Source organism: Trichomycterus rosablanca, chromosome 11, assembly GCF_030014385.1.
Source record: "Trichomycterus rosablanca isolate fTriRos1 chromosome 11, fTriRos1.hap1, whole genome shotgun sequence".
NCBI classification, from domain to species: domain Eukaryota; kingdom Metazoa; phylum Chordata; class Actinopteri; order Siluriformes; family Trichomycteridae; genus Trichomycterus; species Trichomycterus rosablanca.
Window position 1 is genome coordinate 36,250,369 of NC_085998.1, and position 6,321 is coordinate 36,256,689.

The following is a 6,321-nucleotide window of genomic DNA, read 5'->3' on the forward strand; positions in this document are numbered from 1 at the left end:
CTGACACTGTGCAAGGCTTGTAGTCGGCATTTCAATCTATCCAAAAGGTCTTGGATGAGGATAAGGTCAGGGCTTTGTGTAGAAAATTCAGGTCCTGCCACACCGAATTGTGTAAGTCATTTCTTTATGGACCTCATGGAAAGTGTATTCTTCAAACTAAAGCTGGGACATTTAAAAGTAAATGAAAACAGTAGATTAAAAAAAAGAAGAAAAGAAGATGATGATGATGATGATGATGATGATGATGATTGGGACAGTGTTTAATTATATACAAATGTGGAAACTATGTTGTAGTTTTAAAAATGGTGTTGGTTTATTTGAGAGGAAACACTTATATACAGTATATACACTGATCAGCCATAACATTAAAACCACCTCCTTGTTTCTACACTCACTGTCCATTTTATCAGCTCCACTTACCACATAGAAGCACTTTGTAGTTCTACAATTACTGACTGTAGTCTATCTGTTTCTCTGCATGCTTTGTTAGCCTCCTTTCATGCTGTTCTTCAATGGTCAGGACCCCCACAGGACCACCACAGAGCAGGTATTATTTGGGTGGTGGATCATTCTCAGCACTGTAGTGACACTGACATGGTGGTGTGTTAGTGTGTGTTGTGCTGGTATGAGTGGATAAGACACAGAAGCGCTGCTGGAGTTTTTAAAAACCTCATTGTCACTGCTGGACTGAGAATAGTCCACCAACCAAAAATATCCAGCCAACAGTGCCCCATGGGCAATGTCCTGTGACCACTGATGAAGGTCTAGAAGATGACCAACTCAAACAGCAGCAATAGATGAGCGATCGTCTCTGACTTTACATCTACAAGGTGGACCGACTAGGTAGGAGTGTCTAATAGAGTGGACAGTGAGTGGACACAGTATTTAAAACCTCCAGCAGTGCTGCTGTGTCTGATCCACTCATACCAGCACAACACACACTAACACACCACCACCATGTCAGTGTCACTGTAGTGCTGAGAATGATCCACCACCTAAATAATACCTGCTCTGTGGGGGTCCTGTGGGGGTCCTGACCATTGAAGAACAGGGCGAAAGCAGGTTAAAAAAGTATGTAGAGAAATAGATGGACTACAATCAGTAATTGTAGAACTACAAAGCGCTTCTATATGGTGAGTGGAGCTGATAAAATGGACAGTGAGTGTAGAAACAAGGAGGTGGTTTTAATGTTATGGCTGATCAGTGTATATGAAGTATTTGAAGAAATATAGCAGGATTGCACATTCAGTTTACAAAGAGAAGCTTTTATCACTATGAATGTAATTATATGATACTGGTAACATTCCTTGTAATACGTTGCTAGTCACACTACAGCTTGCAGTGTGTGTGGTGTATGATGTATGATGTATGTGTAAACAGTATTTGCTGTACTAGAGTACTATGTGTATGTGTGTCAATGATCCTAATATCAGTCAGTGTGAGTCCTATCATTCCTGAAGATTTTACTTGATTTAATTGATCTTTGGTTCCTGATATTTAAACAAAAGTCCTCTGTTTTGATCCAGCTTTTTTTGAAACTGCTGTTTTAAGCACGCAGGGAGCCCACAGTACAAAGATCCATTACTGATACACGGAGGCTTTCTCACTGGAGGGAGTCTGTCCTCCACACTGAGATGAGACGTAGATAGATGGACACAACACAAATGGACAGAGCGAGGTAGACAGCAAATTCGTTCCCGCTCAATCTTAAAAACAAGCTCTGAAGGACGATTTCAGCGCTCGCTTGACGTGGGATAAATATGTTTAGACAGAAGTGAAGTAAGATGGATCTGGCTATGAGATTGTTTGAAGTGGAATTTCATATTTTCATTTGTAATAGCAGCAGAGATGACCTGATGGATAAAGCTGGCCTGATTTAATATAGCTAGATTTGCTATTTGTTCACAATTGGTTATTGGACACTGTTCGAATGGTGTTTGTATAAATTCTAATCAGTTTTTCCCATAATGAAACATGTAAATTGGGTAAATTGGATGAATCTGTTCCAGACCCGCAGATGACTGCTTAATTAAAGTATAAAACGAATACCTGTAAATAAAATAAAATGTAACTGCACTTTATCACTTTAGACACGATTTTCACTTTCAAACTTTGCAATGAGGTTTTGGACCCATGATTACACTTGCTGTTACTAAAAAGCAATACAATGACACAGTGTTTTACAGAGCTTGTACAAATAATGCAAGACTGATCATGTGACTTGGACTTGGTTGGGCCAGACAGCGTGGTTTGGTTCAAATTCCGGGGCAACAGACGAATGCCAAGTCAAATTTTAGTTGGAAAAGTTGGGCAAATGTCTAGTAGTATGAGTAGAGAAGGAGACGAGTGGCTGGGTTCTACTCGTGTCACTGTACATGTCCCAAAATAGTAAGGTTGATTTGTCAAGATGTGAGGATAGGGGAAGAACTTTTTTTTCTAAACAATATGTTTAAGATGGGAGACGTTCGAGATATGCAGCTCCATACGCAACAAACTGTGATGCTCTGTGTATTCTGACACCTCTCTATCAGAACCAGCATGAACTTCTTCAGCAATTTGAGCTACAGTAGCTCGTCTGTTGTATCGGACCACACGGGCCAGCCTTCGCTCCCCACGTGCATCAATGAGCCTTGGCTGTCCATGACCCTGTCGCCGGTTTACCAATGTTCCTTCCTTGGACCACATTTGATAGATACTGACCACTGCACAAGAGCTGCAGTTTTGGAGATGCTCTGACCCAGTCGTCTAGCCATCACAATTTGGCCCTCATCAAACTCGCACCTGCTTCTAACATCAACTTTGAGGATAAAACGTTCACTTGCTGCCTAATCCCACCTACTAACAGGTGCCGTGATGAAGAGATAATCAGTGTTATTCACTTCACCTGTCAGTGGTCATGATGTTATGCCTGGTCGGTGTATATGCTGGGTGACATAAATTATTATTATAACACAAAATACACGGCTCGGTGGGTAGCACTGTTGCCTTACAGCAAGAAGGTCCTGGGTTCGATTCCCAGGGGGAGCGGTTTGAGTCCTTTCTGTGTGGAGTGTGGAGGGTTTCCTCCGGGAGCTCCGGTTTCCTCCTACAGTCCTAGGACGTGCAAGTGAGGTGAATTGGAGATACAAAATTGTCCATGACTGTGTTTGACATTGAACTTGAACTGATGAACCTTGTGTAACCAGTAACTACATGTCCTGTCATGAATGTAACCAAAGTGTGTAAAACATGACGTTAACATTCTAATAAATAAATTAAGTATTATTGTTACATGTGGCATATAACAATTATAACATTATATATAGGTTCAATTTTCTATAACCACATTCTTCTCCAACTTTTAAACCACGTTTCTGTTATTATTTGTGCTCACAACCCACCCGGCCTCATCCATTGAATGTTTTGAGTTAATTTACGATGTGCACCACCTGTGTCTAATCCTTTTTATGTGTTTTTAAACCCATCCCATTGTTCATAATCCTTGTCGGTGTGTTGTAGCATGAGGTTTATCCCTCTTAAATACCTTCACACACATGTATCTTATGCTTCATTTGTTTTCTTTTGTAAGCCATGACAGAAGAACATGCCACCTTAAAGAATGAAAGTGCACATCATCAGGACTCCCTTACTGCCACCCCACAGTGAGTACATCTCCCTGAGCTTATAAAGAATTTGTGATGTGATCTCATGTGTCTCTCATAAATCTCTGATGTTTCACCTGGTCTTGGTCTAATTGACTCTGGAGATGCTGGCAGCTTTATAGCCCGGCCTACCAGCCCTACAAGCAAGCTCTGGATGGTTCTGGGAGGGTCCTAGTGCCCATTAAGCTCCTAACAGGCTTCCTGTCTACTGTTATCCTTGGACTCCCATTGCTCACCCATCACACATCATGGAAATAAAGAGCTGGTTTACTACCTGTCATGACCGATTTGTTCCTGCTCAGTGTGGCTTCAACCTATTAAAATCTTATATGTCCTATATTTGTTACAATCAAGATTTTTGTAGTACCAGCAATCAGGATGATTAACCATAAAAATAATGTGATATTTTTATATAGCTGTGCATAAACTGTCAACATGTTTATGACTTGATCATGTCACTTCTGTGTTTGATGCCTAAAACCATTCCTCTTGGCTCCTGTTACTAAACGTGTGTGCGTTTGTATGATCTACTTTATCATACAAATATCCCACTTTGTGCCAAAAATGCCAGCATGTATTTATACAAGCAAATGAAACTTTAGAATGATCTAATCAGCATTACCATCTACACATTGATAGCTAACCTGATAAACGGGTGCAGTAAATTCCCACAGCTTGGTGTTTTATTTTCACTCCTGATACTCAACCTTGAATGCTAATGACGATGCGGGATGGCACAACACTGGTGTGTGTGTGGATTCATGTGCGGTGGTTGTGTTGAGCTGGCAGGAGCACAGCGGAGGCTGTAAGACGGATCGGATCTCCAGACTGATCATGCGGACTTTCTAATGAGAAGAGAGGAACAGACAGCTAGGTCGTGAAAATGATGGAGTAATCCATCACTGAATAATTTATAACAACATGTGAAATGAAACATGGCATGAGATTAGTGCTGTTCTGCTTGTCAGTCTCAGACTGCAGATCCGCCCCTGAACAGGTTTTGCATATTTACTTTAAAATCGTCCTATATCATCAAAGTAAAGTTTCATGTAGATGAAGAGTATTTTTTTTACTTTGTCATGCCAGTGTGCTACAAAAGACATGAATTCTCTTGAGAGATAGAAAGACAGACAGATAGACAGACAGATTAATGAATCAGGCAGATAGGAGGCCTTTATTGAACCTCAGAGAAATAGCTGGACCATAAATAAGTTGAGTTTATTAGATGGAAAGTGTCCAAATAGTACATGATGGTTTAATCATGTTGTAACCCAACTTTAGATCATACAGACCAACAGTTGGTTGTATGATCAGCAATATTAACTTACTTAAAGATAAAATTAGCTGTTTATTTTAAGTTGTTTACTTATATTTACCAATAATTGTGAAGGACATCATAGATGTTTAATGGCTGACCAGTCCTTGTTTTTTGCAAATAATAAATCCCTTTAGGACATTGATCATTTGTTCTCAGTTATAGGCTAAAGAATTGAGTATTGGTATAACACAAGGCTTTGTTCTATTTATATAGTAAATATATACAGATAAATATATGTTACTATGTTATTTTTGCTGTTCTGAGATATTTGAACGTTTCTGTGTCCACTAAACAACAACACATTGCATGGTTACATTTAAGGCTTATTGTCCAGTATATTGAAATAAATTTTTTCATAAGTAATGTATAATTTATACATACAGAAAGAACATGGCGCAGCTAGCACACCAGCGCCGAGATTCTGAACTCCTCGGTTCGAAACTCTTGGCTGGGCATCATCTAGCGGGCATAATTGGCAGTGCCTGCAGCAGACACGTCTCTGCTAGGGCGAGATGACCAGACTATGTGGGTGGGGTCTTCAAACGCTGTGTTAGGAGCCTGATTACTCGATAGAGAGGAGCCTCTGCAGAAGCATGGGTGAAAAAGGGTTTCGCTAAGGGCTGCACGTGGGTTGGAGGACGCGTGAGGAGCAATATACCCACCTCGACTGCAATCAGGGATCCCCCAGCAGCGGAAGTCAAATTGACTACACTAAATCAGGAGAGAAATGGGAGAAAATGCATAAATAAAATAGAAAAAAAACATAAATGTCGCGGTCGCTTTGTAGGTAGCTCTGTCGCCTCACAATGAGATCATGTTCTCCCCATGCCTGCGTTCATTTCCTCCGGTATATTACAGTATAAAGATGTAGGTTAGGTGTATTGAAGATACAAAATTGTCTGTGCTGGTGTTTGAAATTGAACTTAAACTGATGCATCATGTAAAATGTAACTACCTGTCCTGTCATGAACGTACCCAAAGTCCAAAACAAAACATTACAATCTTAATTAAAGGAAACAAACAAGTAGAACGTGTTCTGATATTTAGTAAATGTTTTATAAGCCCCAAAGTCGACATCCTTTTAATTAAGTGTAACCTATTACTTCCACTTGCTTAACATTTGTGATTTTGGTCAATTCTTTATATTTATGTTTTTTTGCTGAATTTGAAATGCCTGTTGGCTGATATCACAGTCTGACTAAGCAAATAGCAAATATGCCCTTTCGATGCTTTCCAAAATAACAAATCACTGTAATGAGTAAAATAAACACACATCAACACTTTGTTCTAGTCACTTTATTACATTAAATGTTCTTTTTTTTTTTATTAATAACCTAACTTTCTACCAATGCACATATATTT